The following is a 23772-nucleotide window of genomic DNA, read 5'->3' as shown; positions in this document are numbered from 1 at the left end:
ATATTTACTACTGGGAAAAATTCTTTTGATTTAGTAAGGAATTGAGTGTTGCATTCTTCAATCCATATTACTTGACAACAGAAAATTTGCAATCTTTTTACAAGAAACAATTTGTTGCTCATTATTTTTATCATAGATATATTTAGTCCGTCGTCCAAAATCATGTAACTCCGTCATATATTTTGCAACGAGAAAATTCCAAATTAAAATTCCCTATCAAGTAATAAAATATATTCTGCATATATTACGAAAGAAATTATCAATATTTTTTTTTCTCGGGCAAAATTGTCTATGACATATATATTTACTCCGTTTTCTCTATAATTATTTAAAATATTTTTATTTGTTCAAAGATCAATAAGAATATGTTGCATGCGTTGTTTAGAATAAAACCTGTTTAAATTGTATTGCAACGTAATACATATTCTGCCTCTATTACCATGAGGCGAATTAATTTCCAAACATTAAGAGAGGTTGGTTGGTTGTTTTTGTTTTACGACATATCAATGTTTTTCGAGTTATTTAATGCCGAATCCAAAGATTTCCAAGAATTTTTTTTAATAGAATATATTTGTTATTTCCACGTCGGTTTCTATTTAACAAATACTTGGGACCCTAACAGGTACTACCACTCCGGGTCAGAGTGTACCTGGGAGCAATGGTAATTAAAGGGTGGCTCCACACTCCCCAAAGCCCACAAGCTGGAGCCTCACCATTGGATATAGTTTAAGGTCATATCCAAGACCCCCATTGAGGGACTTTTACCCTCTGCAGAGGGGCAGTCGGCGTATTTTAATGCCCCACCGACAGGGCCGCATTAAGAGAGACGCAACAATTAAAAGACACTTTACGGAAAGCCGCTATATACTTTCTATATGCATTCATTTACAACTGCTGGATTAGCTATATATATATATATATATATATATATATATATATATATATATATATATATATATGTGTGTGTGTGTGTGTGTCTGTCTGTCTCTGTGTGTGTGTGTAGAAAAAGATAAAGTCATTGTAGTAACTATTGAAATAATATACTTTTATTGGCACTATGTTCACGTACGTTATAATGTAACTACATCCTTTTATTTTAAAACGGTTGTATAAAGCACAATTAAAGAGACAAATACGTTAAAGTTTAATAATTAACTGATAAATTACAAAAAGTATTTAACTCCTAAGAACCCACAGCTAAGTATGAATTGGAAAGTGGTAATTATCATTCTAAATATAATTCTTGACATCATTTTCATGCAAAAACTAGAGTAACAAGTAATAAGGTAATATATGCCTGATATCGTTAGAAACGTGAACAGAAGTAGGAGAAAATTAAGAGTAACAATATTGTAATACGTTAAAATCTGAAATTCTACAGCATGTCAGTTTTATGTAAGTTTTATGGCAGTGCCCCCTCTAACTATATCGTAGTCGTTCTGAGAATAAAAAGTTTGAAGTCCCGAAATAGCGTCTACTGCAGAAGTATCGCAACTTTTATTACAGATCGCTTGTTATCCTTGTGTTGTTTACATTGTTTTGTCGAGAACAAATGCCTTAAAGAATCTTGCATTCCCAACTCCTGGAAAACTGTTTCTGTGGTACCAGTTTTTAAGATTTCTTGCGAAATAACAGGCCCATTATATTATCGGCCCATTAGCCTCCTCCCACATTTCGCCAAAATAGTTGAATCTATATTTAACCAAACTCTAGTCCATAGACTTGTAGATGCAAAACTTTTGACAACCAACAACATTGATTTAGACAAGACGTTCCACAGCAGATATCCTAACTGTAATATCTGAACGTACATACCATTCATTAAAAAACACAGGGGAGGGTATAGCGGTAGATCTAGATATACCTAAGGCTTTTGAAAGGTTATGGCATAAAGATCTTCTCAGGAAAATCAGATCATACGGTATCACAGGAGGAATACTTAACATAATTAAATCCTTCTAAGATTAGAAAAAAAATCCACGTTGTCCTCGACGGTCGTACATCTAAACAATATGAAATAAATGCGGGAGTGCCTCATGGATCTATGCTTGGACCTTTATTATTCCTAATATTCATAAATGGCCTCCCCGACAAAATTGTCTCTGAGATGGGTATATATGCTAAGGACATCTCGCTCTATAACAGGAACGACAGAAAAACAAATGAACACATATCCAAGGCAATAGCAGAAACAATGGAGAATGCCCTCCAATCTCTAGTGGAATGGGGACAAAAATGGATGGTCACATTCAATGCTGCCAAGACTAAACTTGTCTCCTTTAATAATTACATGGCACCTTCTCTACTACCAATAACAATGGCCAACGTTTGATTATCTTAAATCACCTTTTTTTAAACTTCTCACGCTCACAGAAAACATGAGTTTGTACAATTACATTGAGAGAATTGCTAGGACCGATGCGAAGAAGATAGGCTCTCTCTACCGTGCTAGAAATCTACTAACGCCCGACCATATCCTGTACCTCTATAAGACCACCATTCGCGCATGTATCGAGTGTTGTTGTCATATTTTAACTGGTGCATCTGCTACTAGTCTCTCGCTCCTAGACAAGGTCCAAAAGAGAGTCTACAACCTGGTAGGTCCTGAACTATCATCTAAACTTAAGCCTCCGTCCCATATGTTAATTGTGAATGCTCTGACGAACTGCGAGTAATTGTGCCCCCACGACGTAAATCCCCTCGACAGACTTGACAAGGAGCTAAATCTCACCACCAACACAGTAGAGATCCCTAGATGTAAGTGAGCGTTCTACTCCAGTAGTTTCTTCCCTATAACCGCTAGACTGTGGAATTCCATTCCGGGTTCCTGCTACCTCAACTGCACTGACATGCAGAAATGCAAGGGTAACGTGAACCAATATCTTGCTGGCAAACTCCCTGCATAATGCCCCAGTATCTTATGTCCTGGATAGTAGCCCCTACACCAAAGTGACAATATGCCTTGTTTGGGGTGAAAATGTAATAATATAAAAAGATATAGATGTAATATATTGTAATGTCGTATATATGCATTAATATGAATGTTGTATGATAGTATAGGAGCACGGCGGTATGACTTTATTAACAAGCTATTAGTTTTTATTAGTAAGTTATCATTGTTTGTGGGTAACTAATGTTTATGTACATATAGAACCGAAATAAATGATTAATTTTAAAACAATTCCTAGTGACAGATTAAGAATGAACTATGTTTTAAAGTAGGTACAGACAGTTTATTAAAAATAATAGGAAGATTATAATGTAAAGGAATTTCAAAACCAAAATGAAGATTAAATAAATGTTTGACTATTTGGTTTCACACTTTTTTAAGGGGTGGGGAACGATGATGGTGCAATGGGAGGGTATGCGTGGTGTGAATGTAGAACTTGTTGATATGCAGCTTCAGCTTTTTCATTCCCTATAAAGCTTCTTCATTTTTTGCCTCTGCAGCAGTTTGTCTGGCTCACACATGTGTTTCATGTGTATTATTCTCTGCATTCAAGGATGTTCATTATTACTATTATTATTATTATTATTATTATTATTATTATTATTATTATTATTATTATTATTATTGTTATTATTTTTATTTTTATTATTATTTTTATTATTATTATTATTATTATTTTATTATTATGATTATTATTTTTATTATTATTATTTCTTTTATTATTATAATTATTATTATTGTTATTATTATTATTATTATTATTATTATTATTATTATTAAAATTATTTTTATTATTACTGTTGTTGTAATCTAATGTGATTTTAAGGATTAATATAATTTATATCCTAATCAAACCGTTTACTAATCTAAAATGTCGATTATTCTTTGTGGTAGTATTATCGATCTTTGTTTTTATTTATTGAATTAAATCCTGAACATGCAAAATTTGCATCATTTAAAACTAGACAACAACTCGTTTTTATATTATAAATAATTCGCTTACTTTCATTATTATTGCCATGTTAGATTATTTCTTTTGTCCCTCAAATAATTTCACTATATATTATCTGACTGTTGATTTGGAAAGCATTTACATATCTTTAAAAATCTTTCCCGAAATTTTTGCTCCTAACAAGTATCTTAGAGTTTACCCTGAGCGTTAACTCCAGGCAATTAAATAATCTTAACAAAACGTTAACACGATGGCAGAGACTTTTGGTTTTCTTAATATTGCTAGAAAATATGGATTTTGAAGTTTTGCATTCCTCGTATATGTAATGCCAGACTACTTCATTAAGATTTGACAGATTATTGGCATGTTTGTCTGACACAAAAATTGCTTTCATTTTAAAATAAGTTTTGCAGAACGGAATCATCTAAATAACTAAGGAAAGAAAACTTCGAACAAACTGCAATTGTGTTTGTCAATCGTACGTATAATAATTAATTGAATCCTATGAATACATTTTCCACATACGTTTCATCTGTGAGATTTTGTTACAAAACCTATTTTCAAGAATATATAATTTAAAAATCACGTACCATACATCGCAACCATAGTGATATACTTGTATAGTTTCCAGAATTTATTCTGAATAATCATCGTTCAGCTACTTATCTAGAAATCACATTAAATATTATTCTGTCCCGTTCATGCAATAAATAGTTGCAAATCCAAATAAAGGATTAAAAATAGTTGTGTGGTTTCTAGTTTTATTTTATTACATCTTGGAAATGTTATACATAAAGACTATCGTGAATCTTTTTAAACTGTACTTTTCACATATGATACTATGAAATGATGAGCTTTTAAACGTTGCCAAAATATTTAATAAACAACACAACTTTATAAAATTCATAGTGAGATAATGAAGATCACGATAATTGTCTATATTGTCTATATCAAAATAAGATATGTTATGCAGAAGAGCCAGCCATAAACTCATATCAGATTGCATCAAATATTATTAATAGTAAAAGTGTTCGTAATTCTATTCCTAACTAATCCCTATATTTTCGAGAGTTTCTACAATTAAAATTATGTTATTGAATTCTATCAACTTTGGTAACGGTTTACAAAGTACAGTTTGATAGTACTTCATATATACAGGGTAAGTCACGGGAAACAAAAATTTTATAATGCACATAAAAACATTTACAATAAACATTCTAAATTTTTTAAACAAAACATCCGTGTCCCCTGAATCACACTGTATTATCAATATATTAAAACGTGCATTTTTTTTTGTTTCGAATAATAGTATGAAACATATTGGAACGAATAGTTTCTATGCCTTACATATTCTAATTTAAATAAAGGTTATTTTCCAATTACAGAAAGACTGGCCGTATTGGCGCATTCGAGGTATCGGTGAAGTCTTAGAGCTTTTTACTCATAAATGTCCAGGAATACATCATTAATATGGTCCAATCTTCAGCAGTAAAATAGACCGAGCGCTATTTAAACACATGAAAAATATATTAGATATAAAATGTTGATAAGATGAATGGCATTTATAAATTTTACGTATGTTACTATTAGAAGAATTACAGAAGATTAGAAGAACTATTACAGAAGAAAAAACTCTACTTCATCGTCTCCTACTACACGTGTCCGAGTTTTAGAAAATATTTAGCAGCATTTTATAAATGAGTTGTTCATTAACTACTATAAAATACCAAGTTATTGTCGCCTTGTTTAACATTTAATATAATGAAACTAATGATCTGACATTCTATTTGGTAGCAAAATTGAAATGAGATTACTCATAAAATAAAGCAAATAAAAGTCGTTTCGCTTGCAAGGCTGATTCAGTATCTCCGTCGAAGACAATTTAATGGGCTTATTTTATTAATAATTCAGCATTGAAGTCAAACACACATATTTTATACACACGAATATTGTGACGACTTGTCGTCATATTATGTTGGATGATTACGATTTAAGATTCTTTCATCATATACAATTTTTCTTATTATTTACTCACTAGGAGAAGTCACACAATTCATAATCAGGAGTCTAAAGTGACGAAAAGTCCCCCAAGAATTCCCGTACTCTCTACCTTATTCGATAAACTTTGAAAAAAAATTTGCGTCATCGCAACATCCGCATTCCATTGTTTTTCCTTGGCAGCAACTATTGGTCTTAACTTGAATTTTAGTAGAAATAAGTCTTCACACGGTCAGAGTCCTCTTTGCATTGAACCAGCGGAGGTCTGGTTATTGGTTTTTCTCCTCAGTCTTTCTATCTTCCTTGCCCCTCACTTATTTAAGTGGGTACAAGTTTATGCTGACTCCCACTAAATAAGGGGAAGTCGAAAACTTACAATAATACCGTTGGTTTCATGTGTGTGTCTTCGTCTTTTACACGAGTAGTTGTTTCTCTCTGCCCAATTTGTGTCTGGAGTTCGTGTGCGTTAGTCTCAACATTCAAGAGGTTTCCTTAATATTTCTGCAGTTTTCCTTATTGTTATTGTCGTACCTGCTGACAATCACTCTGACTCTAATGGATTCCATTCTTTTTGAGAGTTTTAGGTATCGTTCCGAGAGCTGTAACTCCTCGTGGTGTTTCCTTAACTTTCTATATTTTCCAAATTCCTGTTGAGCGTTCTGGCCATTTTCGTGCATTTGCTAAGCTTCATTATGCTCTTTTTCGTCACTATGTTGTCTGCTTAAACAGTAAAATCAATAATATGGCAGAACTGTTCCTTCTTGTTTCCTACGATGATACCCGCTGTTCTTACTCGTATGGGTTAATCCGTTTGTATACCGATGCCCGATAGGATATTGTGATTTTTATTTTCGATTACTGATGCCGGTTGTGTTTTTACAATTTGTCTGTGTGTTTATTATGCAATCGTCTACATAATTGCTAGTGTACTCCCCTTCTCATTTGTATGTGTCTATTTTTAAAAATTCGTTTTGGGTTGATTTTATGCATTCACTTATTATGTGGTTTATTGTTTTGTCTCTTTGTCTGCAGACTGTGTATTTGCTGTTTTCTTGTGTGTTGTCGGTCCTTACTTTGATGTGGTTTGTTGTAATCCCATTATCTTGTGTGACTCACATTACGGATTCAGTTATCTTGTCTACGTTTCTTTTTGTTCTTATTTTCAAGTGTTTTCGTTAGTTTCCTCTCTTGTCACTCTTATGAACTGTCCGTGTAGCTATTTCTCATCCCATTTTTCTTTCCTCGTCTGAATTCTCGTTTCTTTTTCTATTTTGTTTTTGTGTAACCTGCTGCATTTATTATTCTGTCGGTGTTCTGCATTCTTATTTTTTCTAATTCTTTTTTTTAAATTGTTTTACAATATTATGATCTAATTTTTCTACTTCCTTCTTTAGTTTCCTTATTGTACTGATGCTGTAATAACGTTTAACAGCAACTTTTAATGCTCAGTTTTAAACGCTTCTATTCTAGCAATATATTCAAGCCAGTCAAAAATCGCTTATTATTCCTACCACACACGACGAAGCTAAATAAATATTGATCATAGAATCTTTGTTTTGTCAACTATCAAATATATCGCAATAGATGTATCTAGGAGCTGCTAAAATTCTAGAGGTAATTATGTATTCGGTTAACGTACGCTTGTATTAGTTATTCATAAGTGACAATTTCGATATTTAGAAGTGTAGTTAATAAAAGATACTAGGTATCATGTATTTTTCTCGAGTAGAAAAACAACTCCTGAAGTCACTAAAAATAATCGTGAGTTTTAATTCTTGTGCATATTCTGATTTTCTCTCTTCATGCAACCTTTACATTTAATTTAAAATACCTATCGACGTACAACGTTTAACTTTAATAAAAACGGACATACTATATATATATATATATATATATATATATATATATATATATATATATATATATATATATATACCTATATATATATATATACCTTCTTTTGTAAATTTGGTCTTATTAAATAAATAGAAATATATTTCACTATTACTGATCGGCATAATTCAATGTTCACATCGGTACACTGAATTACATAGCATTAGACATTAGCCTAGTATCCAATGAGTTTCGCAGTACTCTAATTTGAATATGCAATAGGTTAAACGCTCAATGCTCATGTAGCCTAAGTTTTAATGTAGCTGTTATTAATGTTTGCTTAGTTAACTTAGTTACTTCATTATATTGTCATTTTCACTAAGAATATGATAACGAGTAACCGTATAAATTTTATTTCTTATTTTTAAAATTAAGACAAAAATGTCATTCCCACAAAATCACATGAAAATGTGAAAGGATTGTAGTAATTACATTTTAAAATCTTTGACTGTTATCTCCTGCATATTACCAGTAAAAATGTCCAAGCTTAACTAGATTATTTATTTAATTTCCCTAGAAATTAATATTAAAACTCTAAAATGATACGTTATAACAATTCTAAATCCAATTTATTTAAGTCATTTTGTATTAAACATCATGCTTTTCTCGCTATATTTTAAAAGTTGTTTATAAGGATTTACACGGCGTATGCTAATTTATAAAAATACGAATTAAAAAGGGTTGTTTAAAAGTTTCAATGTGTGACATTCTGTGGGTCTTCTACGGGTTGTTTTTCTTATCTTTTTTTCTTTAACTCAGAGGTAATAGTATAGAACTATTTTTGTAAAAAATCGATACCTACAGTTGTGATTTTATTCATTTGTGTATCTCTTTCCCGTGAGTTCCTCTTTTGGCAAAATAGAACCGCCACTGGCGTTTTAGTTATATTATATCACGTGGCATAATACTCAACAGGTGGTATAGCGGTCTACATAACTATATAAGCGAGTATATTATATAACGATCTTTTAGAATTTCATAGCATTGCGTGGTAAACGGGTATATATATATATATATATATATATATATATATATATATATATATATATGCTTGCTCTTTTAAAAATGTGTATACTCATTACTTTTCTTTTCGTTATTGTTAAAGTGTCTTATTATCTAGTGTGTGTATACACATCCATATTTCAAGTGTAAATGCATGTTTATGTGTTTATAAAATAATTGTGTGAACAGTCCCAGTGATAAACGCCCACGGTCTTCTAGAGAAACACTGGTATCGAAGCATTTTTGTAGAACTCAGGAATAGGTACATAATTACGGACCATACATTATAGTTACTACGCGGGGGGGTGAATTCCCTTGTTCCGTAAGCTATGATTTTATAGAGGTCATAAGTAATTCGCAATTGTATTTTCTGTTCGCCCACGCTGAGAATTTAGCCTTCAACTTTCAGGAGAGTATCACTTTCATAATTGATTTAAACTACTATGCCACAGTTGCGGATTGTTTAGACCTCTATTCAGTCATGGCTGATAAAACCAGAGAATGCTAACTTCGTTAATTAAGCAAATGGATCCGAGTTAAACTGAAACATTCCCGATTTCGACAGAATACATCTGAAGAAGGTCATAGGTTACATCGACCGAAATTTTGTGAAAATCACAACTCAAGATGAAAATAATAGTCCAGCGAATACAAGTAGTATGCATAACCTATCCACAACTAAAAATACAGAAACGAAATATATATAAACAATCGTTCAAGCTATTTCGGCCGATATTATGGCGAAGTGACGAATCGATTGGATACAGTGAATCCCAGAATATGTATCATATTGGACAATATAAGAAATGCCGACATTGTCATTCATACTTTAAATACATTACTTATTACTACTTATACAATATTAATAACTTCTTAATCTACATGTATATATATAAAAGCGAAAATATGTGTATGTATGTATGTTCGCCTTTTGTGTATGTCCGTAAAAGTTTTTTTTTCGCTGAACTTTTCGGTCGGCTCATTCTTTCTTACAAATGTTGATATGCTGTCTAAATGATAATATCTAAGTGTTACAAACGGGGGTCGCAAATGTATTTTATTTTCCCGGCTTTCACGCGCTATTTTTTTGCAGAGTTTTAGATTTTCGCCTGTATCTTTCGCTTTACAGTATAAAAAAAACGAAACTGGATTCGAATAGTCTACGGAAAGCGATGTAAACGTTTGGTCAATGTCGGCGTTTTAGCGTCATATAAAACAATTGCTTTCGTCTGGGCACTCCCCTAATAAACGGGGAGCTGGTTTTCTCCCAAATTTGGGTAAAAGCAAACAAACCGAGTTAAATACTGTCCCGCAGGAAATGTTAACTGCTGACTAGGTATTGTTAACGTCGTCATAACGCTCGCAGAAAATGTCAACTCCACGATTTCCACTTGACGTCGTTAAGTCATTAAGTGTGGACACCTGTCAATTCTCTTCCTACTTACATAAATTCAAACGTCTTTTGATAACTCTTTCTTGCTGACCGATTGGTTAACGTGTCATGTTTTTTTCACATTTTATTTTCAAACTTCACTTCAGGGCTTCGGGTTCGATCCTACCTACATACCAACACTTTTTAACTCCCCCTTGTTTCTCGCCCGGCCAACGCCGGGTACTCCGCTAGTATAATATAAATAATAATAACAATAATTATCATATTGTCATTATTATTAGTAGTATTGGTAGTAGTAGTATTAGTAGGAGAAGTCGTATTCGTAGTAGTTTTAATATTTATAATTAATGCAAAATATTTCAATAATTAAGAATCCATTCTAAAATTTGTCTATTGTGCGAATAATGATCAATTACATAATTACATCACGATGTGTAAAACTCAATAATCACGAACTCTGGAAAATGTTTTGCAGATGTTACTAAATACACTCAATCGAAAACGGAATTGTATTATAATTAATCAGTCTATAATATAAAAGGAAAAATATGTATGTGTGTTTTATGTTATCCTAAATACTCGATACACACTACAAACACTGACAATATTTTCTGTTTGAATTGCCAGTCTCTCGAACGACAAATATTCGAAAATTAGCGAAAAACATTAAATCAATGCTGGTAAACTGTGCCATTTTTTACAAGGAGGAGTAAGATTTTTCGTCAATATATTTGTGAAGTAATCGTTAGGGTTGTGACAACAAAATATATTTTTCATTCTTTTAACTCTCAGGTATATATCTGAAGCTGTAAGACACATTTATTTAACCGAGAACACCATCCGTCTATATACAATCAATATAAATTATTAAAGGATATATAGTCAAGTGTAAAACATTGAAGATCATACGCTTGGCAATGGCTACCTTATTTTTAATGGCCGTGGTGTCATATGTCGCACTTGGCGCGGCGACTAAACCGTTCAATTTCCCCCCCTTTTTCCCCACTCTTTCCATATACCGTTTCACGTTCGAATCTGCTTTCCTGCTTACTACTTTTTTTATGATCACACAGATAATCGCGTCTATTTTCATTTTTACGGTATTTTAAAACATGTTTTAGGGCTCCGGTAGTCAATCCCTTACAATAACACATTTCCACACCCGGGCAACGACGGGACATCCCGCTAATCTATTACATCAAAGGAAAATGGGTGTGTGCCAAACGCTTTCAAGTCACGCGAGAAACACTAAAAAATCGGGTTAGTGTTAGAAAGATCAAACTCTCAGACGACAAATAACTTAAGCTTGGCCAAAACAACTATTTATTAGTCCGTCAAACCCGCCGTTTATTACAAGTAGGGGTCAGTTATTGCGTCGAACATTTTTTGCCAAATCATCATATGTTATGCAATGACTAAGCTTATTTTGAACGCCGACGCCCTCGTATGTCGCGGGGGCTAAGCAGTTGGCTTTTATTCACTTTCTTTACCATAATTCGCGGTAAAAATTCGAGCATTTCTTGCTTACTGTTTTTTTTTCACACGTTACTCTCAACCCCAGCTGCCTATGCGTCTAATTTTGTTTTAGTGGGGCTCAATTTTCTTACTACACAACACCTCCACGCGCAGGCAACGCCGAGTACCCCCGCTTGTTTTAATAAAGACTAGAATAGTAAATACTGATATTATGTTTTTATGCACGTCTTTAAAGAAAAATAGGTTGGGAACTTTTTCCAGAACGATCACATTTATTTTGTTCGTATGGTATTAGTTTGCGTCGGTTAACAACTCTTTGAATTTGCATTAATCATCTTAACCGTACTGCGCAATGTTCATTAAACTTAAGAAAAAATCATTGGGATTGATTTAAATTAGAAATGATTACATTTGGAAATATCAATGTCAAATAAAAGGGCAAGATAATTGGGAAAATACCGAATTTGACAGAAATGAAGATTTTTTAAGGGTGAAATTCGTTACTTATCTAATATTACAGTTGATATATTTCCATACTTCATATGACATTGATAGTATATCTTGGCATTCGTCGGTTACATTGGTTACATGGATCTGATAAAATTTAATACGTTTCTTACGTAATAACAGTATTTGTTTTATTAATTCCATTGTATATCATATGAAATAGTTCATGAAAAACGTTGAAGTATTTTGCAAATGAGAATAACCTATTCTTTTGGTTCTGGTGCAAGAATCCTTCCTTGCGACAAACTTAAGTACTTGACGTCTATTTTATTGCTCTATGAAGTTTGCCATGTATGTCTGTCGACATAATTCGTAAAAGTAACACTAAAGCAGTATTATTTTATTTACAAAATGACTGAATATACTTTTTGTTATAAATTTATTCTGTTTCAAATTAAAACAAACGAGTAATCTTTCAAGGTGATTCCCTTGCACCATTATTGTTCGTTATAGTAATGATGACGCTGAACAATATATTAAGAAAATGCGAAGCCGGATACATGTTCACCGGAACAGAATAAGGATTGAACCACCTAATATATATGGATAACCTAAAACTTTTTGCAAAAACAAATAAACAATTAGAAACACTAATTAACACACCCAGAATCTTTAGCCAGGAAATTCGAATGGAATAAGGTATGGAAAAGTGTGCATTGCTGACCATGTGGAGGGAGAAAACTAGAAGAAACTGAAGGTATATTACTACCCTATAAAACATAGATGAGGCACTAGGAGAATATGATAGAAACACATTCTTGGGAGTGGTTAAAGCAGACACCATTACAGCAATACAGATAAAAAAGAAAATTGGAAAGAAATACACCAGAAGAAAGAGAAACTTGTCAACACTAAACTATATTGTAGAAACATTTTTAAAGGAATAAACACGTGGATAGTGTGACTAGTAAGATATTTTCGAATGTTTCCAAGCTGAACTAAGAACTAAGGAATCGCAAACAGAAGTTCAGAGATAACCTATGACGGCGCACAATGCACTACATCCAAAGGATGATTCTGAGCGACTATATGTGAAAAGATAAGACCGAGGCGAGAGGGTTGGTTAGTAGATTTAGTTAGTATGCTTCTCCTCATTATTGCCCGCATTTTACTTAGCTTTAATGTGTTTATGATATAATCAACTCCTATGTTACTTTTATCCCTCTTAATATTGTTGAGCTTTGATTGTCTCGATAGATTTTGTTTTAGATATACATTTTGTTAACAAAATCATAACATATATAATGTATAAAAAATAAATATATACGTGTCTATATATGTGCGTGTGTGGGTGGACTTATGCTAGGTAGTCTTGGCGATTTCGGCGTATATTATTCAATTTTGTTATTGAGAAATGCACAATAATGGTATGTTTATCGTGGTGACAATATCTATTGAACCATCTTCATTTCTTGTTTCGACTACTAAACACGGGCAGTGCAATGACTGTCGGTTTTCCTTCTCATAGATAACTGTCTTGACGATAATAGCGGATGACGCTCACACAGTAAATTGCACTTAATATTATTTTATAGGTCTCGTCGCAGCATATACACTACTGATCAAGCACATCGTTTATAATATTCGGTAATCTGGTGAGAAAGAATATTTCAAGGTGAGTACACGGAATGCTATATATATATATATATATATATATATATATATATATATATATATATATATATATATAATTTAAAGGAGATTAGAACAATAGTCTAAAGAGCTAGGTGTATTTTAATGTAACAGTGAAATTACTAGTTTAATGAAAATACAGGAAATAGAAAGTGCTCGTTGTAATTTAGATATATAATAAGCTCGCTGGTTAAATGTCCTAGAGCTAATTCAATATTAAGTAATGTGATTTATAATTTAAAAATTAAAAAAAAGATTTTTTCAATTTAAAAATCAAATTTTAATTAAATTAAAAATCAGTTTCATAAGAAGGAACAACAACAAAATCAATTATCTGTACGATCGTTTCGGAAATCCGTGCTTTTTATTGTGGTATACATGAAGTTATGTAGCACAATTATATATAGTTTTTTGGTAAGCATGATCTCCTCGTCAGCAAATTTAGGAGGATTTTTATTGAATTTAAAAGACACCATAAATAAACCTAGCATTAAAAGTAAGGCAGATGAATCTTTTAGTTTTTCTTTTTTTGAAATCAGGAACTGTGTTTAAAGTAGTCATTTAGATGTTTGCTATAGCTTTTTAATTAAAATTTGATTTTTAAATTTAAAATTTGTTTTTAAAATTTTTAAATTATAAATCACATTACTTAATATATATATATACATATATATATATATATATATATGTATATATATATATGATGTTAAGAAAATAATGCATACTGATCATTCCCCATGCAATATATTGATTTTATCATCAAACATAAATATCGGCTAGTAGAAATATTCATGATAGACGTCGAACTGTACCCAAGAATCGTGCTAATAACTTCACTTTTATTACGATACTAGCCGTACTACGATTAACCAGATTTATTACTCCGACTGTCGAAAGACAGCTCATCTATTTCAAATAATATATATATATTTATGATTTTTATACATTACAACCAAACTACGACCAGACCACTAGAGCTATGACAGTAAACGAAACGGAAGTTCCAGACTCGAGTTTCGCCCTCATTTGGGTTCATCAGTTTAGCACATCCGAACTCAAGATTCGAAACCAGAGCCTTTTGTATGCAACGTAGGCACTATGCCGACTGAGCAAACGCCCCTCGCAAAAAAATCTATTAACGAACACAGATCAAGCAAAGCCGCGGCGAAATCCGACTGTGAAATTGATCTAATTCGTCTCGACAAAGGACACGTTCATCCAACTAGCTAATAACCCCAAGCCGATAGCTCACAAGTAGGGATTTCAAACCAAAAGGACGATACCATTCACCAATGCTAGCCTAGCGAGCAATTAATTATATTATATTTACACACATAAATTAATATACGAAAGTATAAATGTATGCTTAAACTTTCAGTATGTACATACACTGCTCAATACGTAGGTAGAGCTAGTAAGTAAGTTATAGAATATATGTGGCGATTAAGTTACACTGAATATTCCGCGGTTCATCCACTCTAGGATTCTTCAGGCTTATGCGCATAAACCTGAAGACTCCTAGAGCAGATGAAACGCGGAATATTCAGTGTAGCTTAATCGTCATATATATATATATATATATATATATATATATATATATATATATATATATATATTATAACTTTATATATATATATATATATATATATATATATATATATACTTTTCTTAGAATCATAACAGAAAGAAACGAAAATATACAAAAAAACTCATATCAGTGGAAACTTTGAATTAGAAAACAACTCAGAAGTAAAATAGATGTCTAACAATATAAAAATCGAGGGGGCCTTAAAATATTTAATGATTTCTAAAAAAACTTTCGGAAGATTTACTGTAACTTACAGTAAGTGATTTTTTTCCTTCAGTTCTTTTTAAACCTGGCGAATGACGTTAAACTACTATTTATTAGACAGTTAAAGAAAGAAAGAACTGGCCCCTTTCGCTTGAACGTAGAAATGTTATAGTTTACAGGATCGGAAGTAATTTTTTTGCACAAAAATTTATATCAATAACACAGAAAAAATAGCAAAATTAATAACAGTGCTTAAAGGCACTTTACAATAGAATTTTTGTCAAATCCAAATACAATAAATTTAAAATACAAGATAAATTTAAAAAGTTATTCAAACAAAAATGTTTTGAAGACGCAGTTTCTTAGAGCACGAAATCACAAGGTTCTACGATAGTGGTTAAATAGAGTAATTGATGGATGTCCTGTAATACATTTATAAATAAAATCATCACTTGTTGAGCAAAACATAAAAAAATAATAGTAAGGTGCATAATATTACAGGAAAAATGCACTTTAACACAATACATGTAAATATAAAATAAAACACTAAAGCTTCAGTTGGGTCAAGAATCAGACAAATCCATCAGTTATTTACATAAATAGGAACCATTAAATAAACCTAACAGGATAAAGATATTAAGAAAAGCAAGAATAAATATAACATTAAAAATAAATTTATAATGTTAATTAACTATTAACAATTCATTTAACTGTACGATCAAAAGAATTTAATGTTCATTTTCAGAAATAACACTTTAGATAAAAAGAATTAAATTTGCCATAATTTTCCTTAGAATGAATATTTAAAGTAATATCATGAGTCAAAATTTAATAGACATGTCCCTGAATTTTTCTTAGACGGTCGAGGAATATGCATAAAATTATCAGTTGAACAATCGCAAAGGATAATAAATATATATCAAAAAATAAAGGGATATATTGTTTGCCTAATTGGAAATAATTAATGGGAAGAAGGATAGACTAGTAAAAACAACATCATATCGAAAGTTAAATACGGTCAGTGGCTAGCATATACCGTCTATTTCAAAAAGTAAAAAGATAACCGGGTTTGCGACGATTTCATTACAGGTTTAAACTTAGCTAGTTTTATTTTCTCTACCGCTCTCCCTCGGCCCAGGACTGTACTCTATTAAACAAAGTCTCTGGCAGCATAGATACAGCACTTTCCCTCAACACTAGCGCACAAGTGCATGTATTTGGTGACTTCAATGTACATCACACTAACTGTCATGCATTTTCTACTTACACAGACGCAGCTGCTACCACAGCACGCACATTCTCTATATCTCATTCCCTATCACAGATGGTTACGGTTCCAACCCGTTTCCCAGATCATCAAGAACAATATGCATCACTTCTAGATCTCTTTCTGACCCCAGTTCCCGCTGACTTTGTAACGAATGCCCAGAGCCCTCTTGGGAACGCCGATCATGCAGTGGTAATGGTTGAAATCGCCCTAAACTCTAGGGCCAAAACTGCATCCGGTCTTAAATACCCTGGGTTTCAATGTAATTTTCGTCGAACCAATCCTGATGCTTCCTCTTAGAAAGTCCTAGTATTTCGCTTGAACATTCATAGATGGCATCCCGCCTTTTCTTCTTGGATTCTTCAATATCATTGTCTATCACAATTTCGTTTAACTTCGCATCTAACTTAGAACATAATTTTTTCTTTCTTTTCGGTGTTCAGTTCTTTCATATGCAATTGCTTTGGTATCTTAATCGTATGCCTTCTGCCATTGGCTCGTAGTTTCAGTGATGTCTTGCATCGAATCAAGGCATGATCCGACAGCCAACCTGAATCATGAAATGAACGACTGAAGAGAATATATCTCCTGTTTCTTTTTCGGGTTATAACAAAGTCAATAGGATTCCAATACGTGGACCTTGGCTTCATTCATGTGCTTTTACAACGATTTGGCTGCTGAAACAGTATTTGTAATGAAATGCCCATGTTCACTACAAAATGACAACAAGCGAATTCCATTGTCATTTATTTTCCCCATACCATGAGCCCCAATCACATTTCCTCATGTCTCCCTGTCGGAGCCAACCCGGGCACTGAAATTTCCCATCAGTAAGAACGTCATGAAAGTTTACGTTTCTTACTATGTCACCAAGCTTTTCGTAGAAGTTTGTAGCTTCTACCTCTTCTGCATTTAGAGTCGGTGCATAGCAACTTACCAGTGTCAGTCCCGTTCCAGCTGTGAGTCCCATTCTAAGGGTCATTAAAAGATCGTCACCGCCCCGAAGAAGAGCCTCCAGAGAGTCAGCAATATTTGATTTTATTGCAAAGCCCACACCGGATCTATGCCTCTCCCCCTCTTTGCGACCTGACCAAAAGAACGTGTAACCTTCGCCAATTTCTTTCAATTGGCCTGATCCCACAAGATGTGTCTCAGACAAGGCAGCAATGTTAATATTGCATTGTTTCAGTACTTTTGCAACTAGCGCCGTCTTCCTCTCGAAAGAATCATCACTATCAAGCAATGTTCTTACATTCCACGTTCCAAAATTGAACGCATGCTTTTATTTCAAATTGAGTTTCTGTTTCGACTGCACAATTGGATAGCCAGTCAACGGCAGAAAGATGACAAGTGTGAACAAGTGTTTTAGGGCTTCTTTTATCGCCCCTCCCTGTCAGGAGAAAGTAGTGCTACATCTAGAAAAGATCTGCTTTGCCACATAGTAGAGGACACGAACTGTGCAATTGTTCACAAATTTTTACACAAGAACGGCCATCACCTACTACGCCGCCAACTGTGCAGAGTACCGACTAAAGACCTCCAGTGGTATCCTCCACCTGCGTCCAGCACCAGTACCCCATCGCCAGTGGACTTCGCCTGATGTAACTTTTTCTTTACGTTTTTGGATGGTGTAAGAAAGAAAGCCGAGTGAGCAAACTCGTGGCTACTCACACAATGATTTGATTTAAGTGGTAATGACTTGTCTGGAACCATTCACACTTTTTGAAACAGCCGATAACACCAGTTGGTGCAAAATATGCCACAGAACTAATAAACAGCTGAATCTAAGGCTTTGTAATCAAGTTTTCCATCACTTACGTAGACTGTCAACCAGACTTAAGCAAGCTAGTGGGAGAACCAGTTTAGTCGCCGGTTACCTGACATGCAGCATGTAGTACTGGGTTACATGGTACCAGTAGCACATTACGTGACCTAATATAATATGCATATATATATATATACATATATATATATATATATATATATATAAATTTCATATTATTTACAACAGTAATTTAATTGAAAGGCATGCTTTAAAAGCCTGAATGAGCCAAACTCACTATTCAGTTCGCTTGTATCACATACCTTTTAGTGTAGCGAGACGACTGCTATAACGAAAACTACGATAAAATCTACCACTGTTCAGTTGATAGTCGGCGATATTACCCATTTGACTACGGATAAACTGTAAGCCTCATATTATCTATAAATTATTTCTGTAAATATTTCCACTGGAAGATAATACTCTGATGTTTTAATTTATGAAACACTTTGCATTATGCTTTTTATAAGAGATCGCGATAAAAAGAAATACGCTATTAAAACGAGACTCTCTATACAATGTTTTGTCGTCTAACATCACTATCACGTCTGAATCAGCATGTTGTAATGCCATATCAGGAATACACCCATCTCCGTGTAAAGGTGAGCTTATTTCTTAAATTACTTATTTATGTAAATAATACATACAGGCATATACACGTATATATGCATATACATATATATATGCATATACGATATATATATATATATATATATATATATATATATATATATATATATATCGTACTTTCGGGTTATTGCGCTAAATCCCGGGGTAAATGAGCTAACTAAAAATAGCGCATTTATATGCGTGATTTTTCTAAATGACCACTTTAAACTAGTTAGCGCAATTATCCCGGACTTGGCGCAATTACCCCATCGTACTGTCTCTCTCTCTCTCTCTCTCTCTCTCTCTCTATATATATATATATATATATATATATATATATATATATTTATTTATTCAATTTATTCAACCATGTCAAAGGACCGTGAAAATCAATGCGTAATACATATTTAAAGCGACTTCTCCCACAGTGCTTTTGTGCTGGAATTTGATAAACTTCGTAACCAACAATTATAATTCTTTGTAAGAAACAAAACCTTCATTATCTAATGGTGTTTTAAATACATAATCAATAGGTTAATTCACTTTCTTTTCCTGCCTTCTAATTTTACAGTCGCTTTGAAGTCAATCAACTAGACATATATCATTTCATTATTAGCTTTTAAAACACGCCTACTAAATATGCAACAGTCATGATATGATTTTCCTAGTTGTTTTGTCGTTTTCGATTGAATTTAGAAGAATCAAAATCATTTTTGTGAATATATAAGAATATATTATGTTGTCAGATATTTGTTTTATTTTTGTTTTGTTGTTTGATTTTGATTTGATACATTATACTCTATAATTTAAGAATAACTTCATTTCCCCATTTCTATGTTACATCATTATTTTATCTAGTTATTAATTAAGCAATTGTTCATACAATATATTTAGAATCAGTGACACTGATGGTCTAAGATAACGTTTACGGTAAACCCCACGGACCCCTATAAGATATCTTACTAGACTAATCATCTCAGCACTGTGCTTTTCTGAGTTTATTAATACTAAACGCATCAGTAATTCAGTACATCCATACTAATTTTGTTTTAGCAGTGTTTTGATTAAAGAACCCTTTAAAGATTAGTTCTTAATGATTGTTATGATACAGAATGCATTAGAGATACGTTATACTCGGGTTATATCATGTTTTATATCGTCCTACTTCACACAATATGGCATAATGTTAGCAGTACGTCGTCTAGTGATTGTTGGGAATCTTATGTATACATTAGCAAACAGGACAAACATTGAATTCACTTTGTAAAGAGTATACACTATTTAAAAAGCGTTACACATCGCTCAAGTCATACAAGATATTTCAAAATTGGTACTAGATACCTGAGAATGATTAAGTGCGGATCGATTGTTTGTTGATCAATCTTACGAAAGAAATATGTTCTCTCAATATTCGGTGGTGTTGCTAATAAAAGACACCTTCCGATATACTCTGACTATTCTCGATCTCAATTTTTATTTGTTTTACTTTATTATGAAGGCATGGGTAAGGATATGTACTTATTCTACCATTGTAGATGATTGGTGTATGCTAATAAAAATCGGGATGATAGTTATATGCTCTATAATAGAATAAAAAAATATGTGTATGGAGAAGAAAGGCATTTTACATTTTTAATATTCCAAAATAGATTAATATTTTGGAAATAGCCGATGTTGACATAAATATGCTGATATTTTGCGTTTTTATCTTTGGCCGTTTTATTTAGCCAACGTAGTACAATGTGTTAATTTATTTTATTAAAGCAACAATTTACTTAATCCAATATTCATAATCAGTATTTTGTTCACCGTTCAAGTCACGCAAATTATTTAGAAACAGCGGCGTCACAGTCCAAGTCACGCAATGTTATTTAGAAACAACGGTGTTTATTATAGTTGAATCTTGCGCGCACAAACATATTGCTGCTTAATTAATGCAGTAAGGATAATTATTAGCAACAATATCGGTGTCCCTCTGGTCTGCAGATTGTTCTTAATAAAACCATGAACAAGAACAGCGGGCAATATATATATATATATATATATATATATATATATATATATATATATACACATATATATATATATATATATATATATATATATATAACGATAAAAATATAAGGTGTTACTGATGCGCATCCTTGAATGTACAGTTCAATAGATAAGGGCACGTAACACTTGTCGAGGTAAAGCAGTAATTATTACAAATATTAATTTTTGAAGACTCGTCAGACATAAAACATTTGAACTTCAGCATCCTAAAAATAAGCCATAAATCCGAAAAAAATACATACACTGCATTGTATTACATACACACTGCATAACTACACAGTACAGAAAATGTAATTCTAATTAAAAAGAATAGATGTATGTAACGTATTATAAAGTATATCACCAGATAGTTCAATCCTTACTTTGTAAATTTTATTTTCGTCTAAGCTTCAAATATTTAAAGTCCTGATTAGACTTGTAAATATTAATTAATTTTATTTTTCAAATCATATTGAAAATCTTCACTTTCCTCGTTTCATAATTTTCGGATAATGTTTTCAACGGTACATGTTATTATAATGCAAATTCACCAAGCTGTTACAGGAATTTATTTCTACACCTATTTATAATTGCAAGACATTCTCATCTAAGCAGTGATAAAAAACTAAATTTTAATTTTTGTAAATATTGCTGTCGATTCCCTTCCTAGAAATGCATATTTATTAAATATTACCTCTTACCTAACATTACGAAAAGGATGGTCAATCTGTATTATTGGTAATTTAGATAAAATTATTTTGTTAATTATGCTGGGCTTTTAATGACTAAAAAGAAACTTCCATAAAATTATGTGGGCCATTTCTTCTCATTCCATTAAAAGATGACCAAATTTGTAGTTATTTTATGCATTGTGTTATTTTCTGTATTTCCGGTTGCTTCTGACTTAGACCATATTATACTTTAACTGTTTCGGTTTTCTGAGTTTTGTTGCGGACCAGGATATAATAATCCTAACTCACTACAAAAGAAAATAATGAAACGAATGTATAGGCGAGAAGAAACACAATAGTTGATATAAATAATTTATTCATTTTTCATAGAAAAATAAAGTCTCTTGTGAATAATGTTCAGTTCTGTGGTATGAAAGTGATAAGAGATAAAAGACGAAACCGCATGATAAAAGGTCCCAGAAAATGTATGTCGAACCTGGTGGTTGACGTTGGTCGCGAAAGAAATCATGGCGACGGGTGTCGACGGTGGAAAAACCGGAGAAGAAGAGGGCAAATGAATGTGAGTCGCCAAATGTCTGCACTGGTAAAAAATAACAGTAGCATCTCGCGTGTTTAACGCCAGGTGTGAAAAAAAAGGATTAGCGAGGATGCTGATGCTTTTTATATCCTGTTACCGTGGGTCAGCATTTTTGTTGTGACGTCATAGCTCGGGTGCATGCGCACAATGTGTGTGTGTATGCGTATATATGCTTGTAAGTGTGTATATAAGAATGTGTATATGCGAGCGAGTGTGTGCGTATGTGCGTGCGTACATGTGGGTGTGTGTATGTGAGGAAAAACATGTTCGAACAATTTAGGCCCGCGTCAATCCTGGCAAGAAAGAAAATCTTAGACCAAGAATGTAATGACTGAAGACCTTTAAGAATACTTTGTTTTGAGAAATATTATTTTAGTTGTTAATAGTCAATGAAAACTACAGACCATTATGAATAATACTGACATAAAAATAAAAATATCATCACCAAGTATTAAATGCAATATGTAGTTCCAAAACCTTGTCAAACTTCCCGAGTTCGATAGGAAATTTGAGAAAGAGTTAACTTATGCAGAAATAAAAGACGATGTGCTATGTAGATTATGTGATAAAAATTAAATTCTTAAGAAAATCTTCAGAAAACGAACATATAATATAGAAAAAAATACAAAGTGAAAATTCACTTATACATAAATCGAAACATTACGAAAATACCGAGTCAAAATTGTTGTCAAAATAATGAAAATCATAATTTAAATCCATTACTTATAGAACTGCATGTAAATGAAAGAAAATCTCCCTTACTTATGTTTATATTAGAATTGTTTATAAGGTATCGCGTATTTCCCGCCAATCATTTTGGATGATCGTAGATTTGTGCCGGATAAACGTGACATTGAGATCCATAAATGCGTAAGTACTTCAGATGTTTTAACGCATGTGTATTTGAGATAACGGAATAAAACATTTTGTTTTCAAGAGAATTCTCAATTTCTTGCATTTCAAGTCTTCAGATCCTATCTTTATGTATCACCTTAGCAGAAAAAAAAACTTTCTGAACGTGTCGATCTTTTAGGGTCAGAAGTTGTTAGGTGCACGCCTGGTCCTTGAAAGAATCCGATAGGGAATTGTAAAGTGACACGTTGTCGATGAGCAAGTCACACGTAATTGCAATATAATCTTTTAGATGAACACACACACACACACAGACACACATAC

Source organism: Euprymna scolopes, chromosome 3 (genome assembly GCF_053919585.1).
Source record: "Euprymna scolopes isolate OS-2025 chromosome 3, ASM5391958v1, whole genome shotgun sequence".
In the NCBI taxonomy this organism is placed as follows: domain Eukaryota; kingdom Metazoa; phylum Mollusca; class Cephalopoda; order Sepiida; family Sepiolidae; genus Euprymna; species Euprymna scolopes.
Note: the sequence above shows the minus strand (reverse complement) of the source record.